Below are 15204 nucleotides of genomic sequence, written 5' to 3' on the forward strand. Positions count from 1 at the left end.
ATACTGCAAATAATTTCTCAGCAAAATATGATTCATTAAGGCAATCTTAAAATAAAGATGAAAACAAACAACAAAGCAAAAGAGATCTTATATAATTTAATAATCTCAGTATATAATCATACACAACATTAACCTCTGCTTCTTATTAAAATCAACAAGAAAGAGCTTCTACATTCATGGTGTCCCCAGAAAACAGAATAAATTGTTCTAAAATATTTTGAAGGAATTCAAGAGATTCAAATTCCTTCATGTAGTTTTTAGTCTTGCCCTGTTCTTGCCATCATTCTCCTTCACCATGATGAGATGGGGGTCATGAGACTCGCTCACTTGTTTCACAAAGTGGCGTTTGAACAGAGCTATCACTTACTGCATGTTTGCTCTGTGTCTAAAAGAAATAAAGCAGAGAAATGAGTAATGTTTTATTACCACCAGAGTCTACCGAGAAGCAAATAATATTCTCAGGTCTAGAATGAAATCTTACTGAGTGTTGGTGAAGGAAAAAAAAAGTAAATGTCGGAAAAAAGAGATTTCCAGAATTTTCTTATTAGGCAGACAGCTGAAACAGAGTCAAAGAAAGTGATTCCAAAGTGCTGCTTTATATGAAGAACTCCCGTTCTACTCATCATTTAAACAGGTAGTACACAATTATATCCCTTCTAGCAATGGTAAAGTAGGACTATGAATCCTTGATTCATTATTTCATTCCCATGAATCCTTGATTCATTATTTCATTCCCAATAAATGCAGCCTCCAACTTACAAATTGGTTTTGTTACAAAAATTCATTTGTTAGATGGTGATGTGGGATCCCGAATGCCCTTTCCCAAAGAATCAATGTTACAAATCATTGTTGGTTTTAAGGCTGGTCCACCTACATCTGTTTAAAAAAAAAAAAATGTTCTTCAGCTGTACTAGTGTGGACTGCTGGGGACTTGGAATGGAGATCTCTGAAGTCTGAGAACTCGGATGGGGATAACTCATTTTGCACAGGAAGAGGAAAGAGCAAGAGACTTTCTTGCCCTTTTCTTGGGCACAAGGTAGCTCACAGATATGGTGACCAAGGTTCTGAATTTAACATTGGGGACATGGCCCAAAAAGATTTTTTTTTCTATGACAAAAATAAAATTGAAAAATAAAAACTTTTCCTCCCAGAATATTCTTCTGATATAAGGTGATAATTTGAGAAATCAGTCAGAACTATCCATGCAGATTTAAATCCAGTAGATTTAGATGCTCTATACTTACAACATTTTGAAGAGAGAAAGTTGGTTGGTTTTTGTTCATTTTGATTTGTTTTGAAAGCCCAAAAAGAAGCAGGAACCAGGGGGCTGTTACAGTTGACCAGGAGAGAGACAATGGGGCCTGAAATAAAGTCAAGCCAGAGGGGACAGAGAAGAAAAAGCAGAGCAATTTAAGATGGATTCTAAGAGGTGAAAATATCAAAACTTGTTTTTTTGGCATTAGCGAGAAGGAGGAGGTTGTATGCCCCAGGCAGGCGATTGGGTGGAAGGACTGGGAAAAGGAAGGTGGGGATGGATCAAGATCAGGGATGAACAAAAAGGAACCAACGAGCAGAAAAGAAAGTGAGCCTGCTCTTGGTCAGTTCTCTCAGGCCATTCTTACTTTACACAGCTCTCGTCTTTGAACTTTACTGATTATCTGAAAAGCACTACGATTTTAACGTTTAATCCATGAGAGTAGCACATAGTTTAATTGGGAGAGGAGCCATTAAAGAAGACCTATAAAAACGCCAGGTAGTATGCTGGATTTTTTTCCTTGCTTTTCTTTTGATCTCCACAACCATCTTATGAAAGAATTGTAGTCCTTTTATTATAAATGTGATAACAGAAAATCAGAAAGGTAAGGTAACTTGCTCAAGCTGGTATTGAAGACAGGTCTTCATGACACTAGCATCAGTATTTTTTGAATCACTTTATCTTATTACCTTGTGTGTCCATGAGTCACGTCTCAATTTAATTCAATTCAGTCAATTCAGTTGTAAATTCAAAAAGTGTCTGATGAATACCTGGGATATGCTAGATACTCTCCTTGATACTAGTAATATGGAGAACAAAGACCTAGGCCCTGCCCTTAAGAAACTGTCAATTGTGAAGTAGCCTTCTAGAAATTTGAAAGCAAGAAGACCACTCCTGGGAAAGAATCACAGATGATTAAAAAAAAAAAAAAAAAGGAGAGAAACTAGATCTTGTGACCAAAGGTGCGCAGAGTTTCTAGGAGAGATACTCAGAAACACTTGCTGGGCCACTATAGGGCCCATGCTTCATTAAAGCCCTCGGGCAAAGGCAGTGCTACATTGGTAATGGTTGTCTAGGGTACTGAAAGAATGTGGACATTGAAATGTAGGTGATCTGGGTTTGAATTTTAGCTTAGCTAATTATTAATAGTGTGACTGTGGACCATTTAGTTTTATGTGTGAAATGGGTATAACATTGTGAGAATAAGACATGGCTTATGCAAGTAAAAAGTCAAGAGGGTGCTTAGCTTATGATAAATACTCAGTTTTAGCTATTATTACTATATTTAGTATTTTTATTTATTTTTAATTTTAATTTTTCTGGTTACATAATAATTTACGTATTTATGGAGTATGTGTTTTGTTTTGTTTTTTTTTTTGAGATAGATTTTCACTCTTGTCACCCAGGCTGGAGTGCAATGGCACGATCTCAGCTCACTGCAACCTCCGCCTCCCAGATTCAAGAGATTCTCCTGCCTTAGCCTCCTGAGTAGCTGGGATTACAGGCGCCTGCCACCATGTCCAGCTGACTTTTGTATTTTTTTTAGTAGAGACAGGGTTTCACCATGTTGGCCAGACTGGTCTCAAACTTCCGACCTCAGGTGATCCACCCACCTCAGTCTCCCAAAGTGCTGGGATTACAGGCGTGAGCTACTGCGCCTGGACACACGTGATGTTTTAATACATGCATATAATATGTAATGATCAAGTCAGGGTAATTGGTATATTTATCACCTTAAGCATTTATCATTTTGTGGGTTGGGAACATTATAAAACCACCCTTCTAGATATTTGAAATATACACTAAATTATTGTTAACTGTAGTTGCCCTACTTTACTACTGAACACTAGATCTTATTCCTACTACCTAACAGTACTTATGCACCCATTATTTAACCTTTCTTAATCTCCCATTTCCCACTATCCTTTCTAGCCTCTGGTAACCATCATTTTACTCTCCACCTCCATGAGATCAATATTTTTTAGCTCCCACATATGAATGAGAACATTCAATATTTGTCTTTTGTGTCTGTTTTGTTTCAATTGACATGATGGTCTCCAGTTCCATCCATGTTGCTGACAATGACAGGATTTCATTCTTTTCGTGGCTGAATAACATTCTGTTGTGTATATGTACCACATTTTCTTTATCCACTGATCTGCTGATGGACACTTAGTTTGATTCCATATTTTGGCTATTATGAATAGTGGCTACAACAAACATGGGAGTGCAGATATTTCTTTGATATACTGATTTCCTTTCTTTTGAATAGATACCAGCAATGGGATTGTTGGATCATATGGTAGTTCTATTTTTCGGTTTTTGAGAAACTTCCATAGTGGTTAGTTATTTTCATAGTGGCTGTAGTACTTTACCTACCCCACTAACAGTATATGAGCATTCCTCTTTCTCTGTTTCCTCTCTAGCATCCATTATTTTTTGTCTTTCTGGTAATAGCCATTCTATGTTGGGTGATAATATTTTATTGTGGTTGGTTTTTATATGTCTCTGATAATTAGTGACACCAAGTAATTTTCATATACCTGTTGACCACTTCTATGTCTCCTTTTGAGAAATGTCTGTTCAGATCTTCTAACCACATTTTAATCAGATTATTTGTTTTGTGCTATTGAGTTGAGTTCTTTCTATATTCTGGTTATGAATCCCTTGTTAGTTGAATAGTTTGTGCATATTTTCTCACATTCTGTAAATTATTTCTTCACTTTTTTAATTGCTGCCTTTGCAGCTTTTTAGCTTGATGTGATTTTATTTGTCCATTTTCACTTTGATTGCCTATGCTTTTGAGGTCTTCCTCAAGAAATCTTAGCCCAGTCCAATGTGCTAGGAAATTTCCCCAGTGTTTTCTTCTAGTTTCATAGTTTCAGGTTTTACATTTAAGTCTTTAATCCATTTTGATTTGATTTTCATATATGGCGAGAGATAAATAGTTTCATTCTTCTGCATAAGAATATCTAGTTTTTCCAGCACAGTTTGTTGAGAAGATAGTTTCTTCCCCAATGTATGTTCTTGACTCCTTTGTCAAAAATGAGTTCACTGTAAATGCATGAATTTATTTCTTGATTTTCTACTCTGTTCAGTTGACCTATATATTTAGCAGTTTTAGATACCATTCACCCTACTTCTGAATGGAAAATGAGACAACCTATCCATACTGAGGAATCCAACTTATCCGAGATACAGGGTCCAGCAGAAGTTAACAGACTAGGAGAAGTCAGAAATTGTCACCTACAATTTAAAAAGTCTTAAAGATCAGATGCAAAATTTTGATCAGATAGGTAGTACTTCCACTGATTTACTTAATTGGCTAAATCTTGACCGCAGGGAATCTCTGTTTTGGGGTATTTTTCAAACTTTTGGTATTATTCTCTTGTTAATCATAATGATAATATCTCTTGTCTATCATATTCTCTCAAGAGTCTTTAACACTTGTCATCAGCTACTGACTCACAAGATGCTCCCATTGAGGACTGAACAACAAAAATGACATAAACTCAAATCATCATTTAAAAGTATGATTAAAACTGCTTTGCCATCCTTGGATGTCCATAGAAAGACAAACAACATGTGTTAATGAGGAGTAACACTAAATAGTTAACTACACTCACAGTTCAACTGAGAGGATGACCAAAAGTGGGAACTTGTTAAAATAAAATGAAGACAAGGCTTAAGAATCCTCTGGGCAGAGAAAGTCAGTTAAGCCACGGAAGCAACCTCGTCCTTGCTTAATTAGAAAACGTAAGTGAAAGTTAATTTAGGCTAATTCTTGTAAATGCCTATATTAAAAACACACACACACACACACACACACACACACACACCCAAACTTAAGCTCAACCAATCAGAAGCTGCCAACTAACTTACATAACTAGAAACTTTCCATCAGGATAGACCAAATAAGGCAACTGTATAACAAATCAACTATTTTCTTTGCTTTATTTCTGTATTCACCCTCTAAATAACTTCCCCTTGAGTTTCCTTAGCAGAGCCCAAAACCACCTTCAGTTTGGTTTTTCCCAACTCATGAATGGCTGTTTGCTCAAATAAACTCTTTAAAATTTTATTATGCCTGAGTTTACCTTTTAACATGTGAAAGAATTAGAGGTGAAATCCACCACCTTTTGAATACACAGAACACAGAACACACTAATTAATGATCCACTTTCTTTTGAGGTTTGTTTGTGATTTCAGTTTTGTTCCTCTAACAGTAATAGGACTATCCTAATTCCTGTGGCAAGCATTTGAACCCCCAGTAACAATGTATGATTTTGTGTTTAGAGGACAGGGATAGTCCCTGTGTAGTGTCCAACAGCTCTAGTTAGAACTGTGCCTTCATTAGAACCTAGGCCCAAAATTTTCTTCTCAATTCACTGGCCCAGACATGAGCAACATTTTTGCTCACTGGTAAGACAGGCTTATTCAAAATCAGGGCTGGAACTCAGCCAATCTACCAGCACAGAAGTGCTGCTGCTCATCACAGCAGAACCTCCTTTGGTAAAAGATCTGTGGAGAATGAATGACAGCCAGATCTAAGCCACTGCTGTACAGTGAACTCAAGAAAAGCAAAGGCAGGCAAAGAAAAAATAGGAATACTCTAAAGTTTCTCAGCTGCTCAACTTCCAACCACCTGGTGTGGGTGGGGGACCATGGAGCTGTCTGGGCAGTTTAGCATTCAGCAATCAGAAGTGACTTGGTATTTTACAACAAAACATCTGGGTAGCTGACAAGTCTAAAAGTCCTGGAAATTAAAGAGCCATCGTTACACATGCAAAGTGTTGTACATTGGTTTCTTCTTCTACTCTTATTTGGAGAGCAATCATGATCAGAAACAGCATCCTCAAATACTGAGGGGGTAGAACTCTGCAAATTGGCTCTGAGACAACTTTCCTCACATGTGAGATCTGCCCTAACAAATAAAAAACTTAAAGCCACTAGATGAAACAATACATCATCAGAACTGCATCATGTTATATCATCCATGATTTTGTGTTAAATAATTTTGTGAGGAAGCCAAGTTTTCCAACAGGGTTTGTAATTAATTTTCAGAAATTGTATCTATATTTTACTAAAAAAGGATAGTATGCTTCTGGTTCAAAACATAAGCAGCAGCATATATCAAAGAGCAGATAAAGATATCAAGATTATAGTCTCCATGTAGCTTTAAAATTTTTATCTAGACATATTTAAATGCTAGTCTTGAGATTTGTATTGCATGTGAAATTTCTTCAGTCATCTTGAGGGGCTGTTACACACCTTCCAATCTTCCTGTAATTAAGGCAGTAGTTTTGTTGTCATCTTGTCACAACTCGTGAGAAAAACTGTGAAAACTCAAGAGCATATGCAGTAGTAAGTCAGTATTAGACAGCTATATGTAATTTTGCTTTGCGTTTTGAGGCACTTCATTGCACCTGTGAACAGTCAGCTCTTTCATCCCCATTAACTACTTCCCCACTTCCATCCTCTAAAGAGCCTAAAGATTCTTTTTTTGTTGTTTTCTTAAAGTTTCTAAAAACCATCTTGTTTCACTTGTTTCCAGGATATTTTGTGAACTCAGACGTTGGTAAATAGCAATAAATCAATTGAGTTTTTATTTAGAATTCACTAAAATTAAGACTTTATCCTCTATAAATTTTATGGAATTTTAAATAATATATGTAGTGTAAAATTAAGTTAGAGCTATTCAGATGAATTTGCAAATATTCCATAATATGGCAATCATGCACTGGTAAATTATTTTTTAATATTTTATAATGTTTTGCTAAAAGCAAACTTTGTCACATAAAGAATGATGATGTGTAATACCGAACAATAAATGACAAGCCTGTATCTTTATTATTTGATGGGTTCAGACAGAACCATGTACACAATAGAAAGTTTTTGCTTGGCTCATGTTACTTCCAAATATCAAAAGCATGTTATAAGTTTCTAGAGATTAAATAATGACCAATAACTTAATGCAGAATGAGAAGATTCTTCAAGGAGAGTACCAAGGATTTAAAATTTATTTGGTTTTATTATAATTTGGAGCACAGATCTGCTATGAACATGACAGTGCACATAGCTAGAGAACAGATTTATCAGTGGAAGTGTTGGTAAGCAGAGAATGATATTAAATTCTCAAATACAAGAAACCTGACAATGACTTCACAAATATAAAATTGGTCATGATTTATGAGAGCACTATGGCTTAAAAAGACCCAAGAACTAACCAGGAGTCAGTAATGCCCACAGGTAATTGATTATTGGTCTTGAAGATGTATAAATAAGAACATAACATTAAAGACTCTGCAAAGTGACTTCCTATATCCAACACGGACTAAGCCCTCAAAATCTATCATTTTATCTGCTTTTGAACTCCATATTTTAATCCATTGATAAAGGCATAGAGGAGAAAAATGGAAATAATGAAAGAGCTAAAAATGGATGGTAATAAGATAATGCAAAATTACTGGGGTTATTTAGTGTGCATAAGAAATGGAGTACGATAATTTTGACTACATGCAGTGATACTGAATTTATGGGAGAGTGGAAATTGTCATCAGTACCAAATCTGGAATATAATATAATGGTTTAAAAATAATTGGTAATTAATTTATTAGAAAAGTCTTGATAAATAAATACCCTGAGACCTTTGACTAAGTTGAGAAGAACAAAGGAGACCATATAATTATTCTTCTGACAATGAGTGCAAAGTTCTTAAGATGGGTATGTGAAGTTCTTGGAAGAAATGGAGATTTGATGAACTTTAAATCACTTCTAGACCTTTCATCTTTGTGACAACTGTAGCCAAAGTCTGACTTGTTCATTCCAATTCAGCTTTTTGAGATCTGTAGGCCCAAGTGCCCTTAACAATTAAAAAGAAATACTAGAATGCTTTGAGAATTGGCTGTGGGAGGCACCTGGTTCAATCCCAGTGTAATTATCTTCCTGTTTCTTTTGCCTCCTGCTATTTTCTATTCCTGACTTCCATTTTATATAATTCATATATCACGTAACTTTTGCGCTTTCTCGGGTTTGGAACAATCCATGGTAACCTAACCATAACAACAAGCATTATACCATAATGAACAATGCTTTCTTCCTTTTATCCTCTATTTAAAAATAATAGTAATTTCCTAGTAAAGAAAGATAAATTCTTCCTAGTGCCCGTCACTTGTTCATTTCTTACTGTTATCTCTGCCTTCAGGGTTTTCTGTGGAGTATCTTTGATGTGATTTCTCCTAAAGTCCGAAAAAATCAACTATTGCCTAAAATAATTTTTTCTTTAACATTCATACCTGACTAGAGATGTGACACACTCTTTTCGGCCTTCAGTGATAGAGCAGCTGAGATCATGTGGCTGAGATTCTTGTGTATACTGAGGTTAAGATGTTCTAGATAGAATTTTAATTTAAATGAGGCAGAATTTTTTTGTATTTTGAGCTTAGAGTTGATGAAAATGCATATTAATAATTATTGTAATGTAAACCATTACTACTTTCATCAATAGTTTTTTTTGTTTGTTTGTTTTTCTGCTATCACATATGGCTCCTTCAAAGAATTTTAGGCCTTTTATTTAAGGTTTATTTTCACCTGTTGAATACTCTCCATCTTTTGAAGAAGTCATGCTTTCTATAAAATCTCAGATATTTGACCATCTAGGGACTCATTATGATATTTAGAATGATCTAAAGATTTGGGAATACATCTACTTGTGCTTAGGAGAAAGTTTAACATAGCCCTTTAGAATTATTTATTTTTCCTTTCTTGTCAATATTTATTGAAATAAAATATAGGTTTTAAAAAATTTTTATTTTAAAAGGCCACATTATCTTCTGAGCCTGTAATTTCTTTTCCTCATTCAGTATCATTTCAGATTTTCTTATGCCTCTGCTTTTGGCTATTACATACTTTTATCCTTGTCTCCTTCCAGCTCAAAAACATACTAATTTCTATTCCATATACAGTCAGTATTCACTATGTTTAAAAATAAATGGTCAACTTCATGTTTTCAAATACTGCTTTTGTTACATATTTTTGTGAAATATTTCTAAAGATGTAAACAACTGTAAAGGTCAAACTACTGAACCATTTACTTCCTTCTTATGCTTCCCACTTCAAAAGTTTTTCTATTTAATGCTAAGGTAAAATTATTTCTTGATTTTTACTCCAAAAATGTTTTTCTTTAGTCAATAGACGAAATTCAATTTAAAATTTTAATTTATATAATGCTGAAGAGACAACTGTCATCAAATTTACCTATTAGCTTGCTTTTATTTGGATTTAGCTTTCAAGATGTAAGAAATATTTTCTGCATTCCTCCAACACGAATATTTGTGAATTGGCTGCCACCAAGTCGTGGGTTGTATTATAATGTACCATTTCATACCTTTAAGGCTTCTTTGATCATTAAAATAGTAACTATCCTTAATTTTTGCAAGGGACTTTAATTATTGGTGGTTATTTCATATTTTGATTAATTTTGGTTTTTAATTTTCACTACCTGTCATGCCATGTTTTGTCATGATACTTCAGTTGGGTGCCATTTTAATTATTATTCTAGGGATTCATTTTCTAATTTATTATTACCTCAGTCCTTTTAGCTGCTTTCAAAAAGGCTAATATCAACTTTCAAGAGTAAAGTGTGAAGAACAGATTGCCTTCACACATTGATAATTTTGAAGATTTACAAACAAATTTAAAAATATAATTCCCATTAATGTGTTTAATACAATTTACTAAGATATCATAGTATAATCCTTGAAATTTGCATTAGCAAAGTATTAAGAAAACATATGGTTTATATCAGTAGGTACTAATAATATCTGCAACTAATTTCAATTTACACAGAGCATTTTAAGTGAGAATAATGTTTTAAAAATCACCAAAGTTCTTTTTTTTATATTATAACATCATTTGATCATGAAGTGATATTGATTCTTGGTTTGGAGTTAAAAAACTGTTTTATATATTTTTTCTTTTTTGTAAGTGGTTATATATGGAATTATTGTGGCATAGTAAAAACGATTAATATTTTAAAAGTAATAGAATTGGATTAGAATCTCTGACCATTATTACTGCCACTTCACCGGGCTTGGGAAAGTTATTTAAATTGCATGTGTTTCTGTTTAAATATCTGTAAAACAAAGATAACTCTAGTAAGACTGAGAGGCTTCTTTAGGAAAAAGAATACCAATTTAAGGCACAGATAAAAGCCACTTAAATGTACAGTCAAATTATTTTTATACCCCTGACATTAATCACATGAACTTATACATATTTATATACTTGTATATATAGACTGTCCTCAAATTATCGTGGTTCAACTTACAATTTTTAAACTTTACAATGGTATGAAAATGATACACATTAAGTAGAAACTGTACTTCCAGTACCCATACAATCTTTCTGTTTTTTACTTTCAGTATAGTATTTCATAAATTACGTGAGATAGTCAACACTTTATTATAAAATAGGTTTTGTGTTAAGTTATTTTGCCCAAGTGTAAGTGCACTGAGCATATATATGTAAGGTAGGCTAGGCCAAGCTATGACATTTGCTAGGTTAGGTATATTAAATTCACTTTTTACTTAAGATATTTTCAACTTACGATGGGTTTATCAAGATATAACCCCACTGTAAATCAAGGAAGAGGAAGAGGTGATGAGATAAATTTTGGACCATGTTGGAAATGTGGTAATGTCTCTGGCACTTCCAAGTAGAGATTTCTCAACATTTAGGTATTTGATTCTGAAACTCAGAGGAGAACCAAAGGGGTCAAGGCTTGTGTTTGGAAGATGTAAATATGTAGGTAAGTATATAGTTAAAACCAAGAGAATGGATCTCTTTCTCTCTCTCTCTCTCAGACACACACACACACACACACACACACACACAGAGAGAGAGAGAGAGAGAGAGAGAAAGAGAGAGAGAGAGACAGATTGATCACTATGGACAATACGTAGACTAAGAAGAAACACTAGACCAGAGAACTCAAGAATATCGGTTTTTAAAATGATATTCTTTTTAAAGAGGAAAGGATTTGGAATTGAGATAAGAGAAGAACCTGGAATGATATATACCATGGAATTCCTGGGAATAGAGGGTTCCAAAAGAAAAGAGATCAAAAGTGACAAAATGAGAACATTTTCAGCAATGTAGAGAAATTGAAAGCTAGGTGGCAGTGAGTTGAGTTGAGAACACAGACACAGTGTAAACCATGCAGAGAAGAAAGTTGGCTGAGTGAGGAAGAAAAAGGAGCTAGGGTATTTGTCAAAGAGAAATATAGGATTGACGAGAAGATTTTCTTTGTTTCACCACAGGAAATACTTGAGCATGTTAACAGAAAAAAGTCAGTATAGAAGAAGAGCTTTGAAATTCAGGCATAAATATGAACAGATCCCCTAGGAAGCATTTTTTTCATCTGCCTAAATCCTTTTTGCTTTCTACCTATAGCCTGGATTGAGAGTTCCTTCTATGTATAACTGCAGGATTTTAAAATAAATATATGATTTTATCTAATAGATAACTATCTATTTTGTCAATATTTTCTACTAGGGAATCTGGGGGCTCATTTAATTTGTCATTAAATCCCTTTTGCCAAGAGTAGTGTTTACTGAAAGAATGTCTATGTCAAGGAAGAGATGAAATGATACAGGATACAGAACAGAGCAGGAGGACCCATAAAATTGAAGAAGGGAATAATATTGTTTTAAAATTAGAATGAAATGATAATGGGCTGAAATATCAAGTTGTGCTAACAGAGTTCAGACCATAATTTTACTTATGTATGCAGGCCCAGATGAATTCTACTTGTAGGGTATTTTATTTTAATATTTTCTAAATTCTTTCCTGTTGGTGTCATTTTTCTCCCTCTGTATTTCTGAGGTCCATTTCTCATTGTACAGAGCATATATGGAAAATAAATAGCAAGGGGTAGTGGTGAATGGCATCATCAAATAAAAATGTTTTAAAATACTGAAACTTGTGAGTATTTGAACATTTTAAAACTCTCCAGGACACTTGGTAAAGAGCAAAAAAAAAAAAAAAATTATACTGTGCTTACTCTGTTTCTGTTTCACAATCAAGAGCTACTTGTTTTATGCCGGACAGCTATTTATTAGATTAAAGCCATAGGTCACAAATTAGACAACGTAAGAAACTGGGGATGATAGTCCACTTGCCATCAATACTTTAACCCTTCAGAAGAAAGAAGAAATAAATACATGGCCGTTGATTGTGAATCAATAATGTTGTCTTCATTTGCAAAGGACAGCACATTAGAACATGTTGATTTAGAGTTCCTTATTCCTGTTGAATAAACACGCAGGTCGCTAATCATCAGCTACTAAATATATTTTCCAAAGGTGAACAAAAGAAGTGGATAATTTGATGCTTCTTAATTAAGCTCACAACCCAATATTTTTTATACTTTTACAAGCATTTGTTTATGAAAGCTAAATGAGTATGGATTTCTGATGGAAAGATTATTCCTACCTCCCATCAGCTGTGAGTGATTCTGGCTAGTAAATTATATGCTGTCCTCTGCATTGCCTTGCAAATGACCTCAACCCTGACCTTGACATAGCAGTATTTCTAAGAGAATAATAATTTATTCCCCATGTTAGATGAACTAAGTCCATGGTTTTTCTCAGCTATAATTCTGTACTATTTACCAAGGAAACTAGTCCTATATATTCAGATAAATGATGGGTGGAGGAGAGAGACAGACGGACAGAGAGGGAGAGAGAGAGAAACAGAGAGACAGAGAGAGAGAGAGAGAGAGAGAGAAGGATGACCGACATTTATTCGGATAGATTTAAAGAATAGAAGAATGGAGGTGGATATATGGCAAGGAGATGGGGGTTGTACAGGTGGTAGAGAGGGATAAATAGGAACCTGAGTAGACAGCTAGGTAGTGTGGTTTCATAGCTATGAACATTTTCTAACTTCATATGCTTCAGTTTAGTTTTACTAAACCTGCTATCAGCCTTCAAAACCTGTTTTCCATATATCCAAGGATGTATGAAACATACACACACTCATACACACAGTCACACATGTTTGAATATTACATAAGATTGTAATAATGATTTATATTCATTGAATTTCTGTATCTAACACTAACATACCTGCAATGAGACTTCCACAATTTTTTTTCTGACCATTAAACTTTTCCATATATCACAGCTTATATTAGCCCATTGTAAAGCTTTGTTTATGTGTATGCAAGCCCCTACATTAATGTTTTGTATTCTGAAAATTTCACCCGCACAGCGCCAGTCACTTAATTGCACTAATTATTACTCACACATTAGCGCCTATTAGTCAGCATGGGTTTCTTTTTCTTTTTCTTTTTTTTTTTTTTTTCAAATGTTTTAGCCAGCATTCAGATTTCACTTACTTGGCAGAAACGACTTGTTATAGTGGTTTTCAAAATCTGGCAGGAAGCCTAAGAAGCGACCACTTGTGCTGTCCGAATTTCCTATTCCAGTCATCATTATAGACCTGGAGAGACAGTCTGTTAAGCTTATTGTAACTTTATGGGGGAATTGTTGACGTGAACTTCAGTAGGTCCCCATATTCTATTGCCAAAGCAATAGAGAACAATCTTCTAGGAAATCACGGTTCAGTTACGCTGTGATTGATAATGCAGTTATTGGTAGAAATGTCACTTATTTTTACCATTATAGACTTTTTAAGTCAGCATTACTTCATAGAAACCTTAGATGAGAAACATTTAAATATATGCCGTGGCATGACCTGCCTAAATTAAATCCCAAAATATAAGATATATTAAGATAGAATTTTGAAAGCAGTTTATAATAAGAGATTGAGAATATTCTTAAGAATTTGGACGCATATGGTAATATTAAGTTAAACTTAATTTTAAATATTACTTGTAGCTTGCTGGGGATACTAACTTAAGAGCTGGAACTGATTGAGAGGCTAGTCTGTTAATTACTATTTACTGAACAATATTGAATTGTCTTCTTTTCTAAATCCTTCTACACTTACAAATATTTCTTTTGGTGATTTTAAAAACAATTTTATGAAGTAAATTCCTAAAAAGAAACCACCACATTTGTAGACAACAAAAGCAATAAAACACATTATTACATTGTCCCTACACCCAGCGTGATTGACATTGAGTATTACAGAACCTCAGAGTTAAAGGAGACCTTCAGGAAAAGCAAATAGAGAAGGGAGGTGGTCGATTCATGAGGAGGGAAAACCATTCCATGACACTCTGTTCCCTCAGTTTCTTGACCATTAGATGAAAGTCAAAATCCACCTGATAGTCTCAACTTACTGGTCAAGTTTACCTTGGGTTGAATCCTTAGCTGAGCTTCCTTACTCCCTTTAAAAAAAAATCTTAAATTTGGCTCTTCAAAACACTATATATTCTGGAGCTTCTGTTCTAAGGCAGTTAGTGCTTTAATATTCTAAAGGATTAAGAGTGAAATCTCTGGGCTCCTCTGGAAGTTGGAGAGAACTCTGTGGAGGAAAGGTTTTAAGGAACACAGAACAGCAGTAGGATCATAAATACAGTGTAGGGGAAACATAACTAAAAGATGAGGGGGTAAAAGCGAAATCAAAGAAGAAAAGGTCCAGTCAGTACTCAGAGGAGTAAGAAACCAGTAAATGGGAAATTAAATGAAACGAGTAAACTGGGTGTGTTACTCAGGGTTCTTCAGAGAAATAGAACCAATAGAATATATTAGGAATTGGCTTGACTATGGAGGCTGAGCAGTCCCACTCTCTACTGTCTGTAAACTGGAGAACCAGGAAAATCATTGGTGTAATTCAGTCCAAGTCCAAAGGACTGAGAACCGAACAGTTGTTGGAATAAGTACTGGTCTCAGTCTGAATGCCCCAGAATCAGGAGAGCCAATAACTATGGCAGGAGAAGATCGATATCCCAGCTCAAACACAGAGAGTGCAAGTCCACC

The 15204-nt window shown here is 34.6% G+C and overlaps 1 long non-coding RNA gene across 6 annotated transcripts in view; it reads right to left on the reverse strand.

Annotated features, from left to right (window-relative positions):
* Positions 1-15204, reverse strand: part of LOC102119720 (uncharacterized) — a 1100133-nt gene that overhangs the window by 107441 nt on the left and 977488 nt on the right. Inside the window, exon 10 of one of the 6 annotated variants that reach the window (XR_012433596.1) lies at positions 13654-13759. The exons of the other annotated variants lie outside the window; for them this stretch is intronic. This is a non-coding gene — a long non-coding RNA (uncharacterized lncRNA). Of the gene's footprint in view, positions 1-13653; positions 13760-15204 lie in introns of those variants that run through there. 6 annotated transcript variants of the gene reach the window in all.

Source organism: Macaca fascicularis, chromosome 4 (assembly GCF_037993035.2).
Source record: "Macaca fascicularis isolate 582-1 chromosome 4, T2T-MFA8v1.1".
Lineage (NCBI taxonomy): Eukaryota > Metazoa > Chordata > Mammalia > Primates > Cercopithecidae > Macaca > Macaca fascicularis.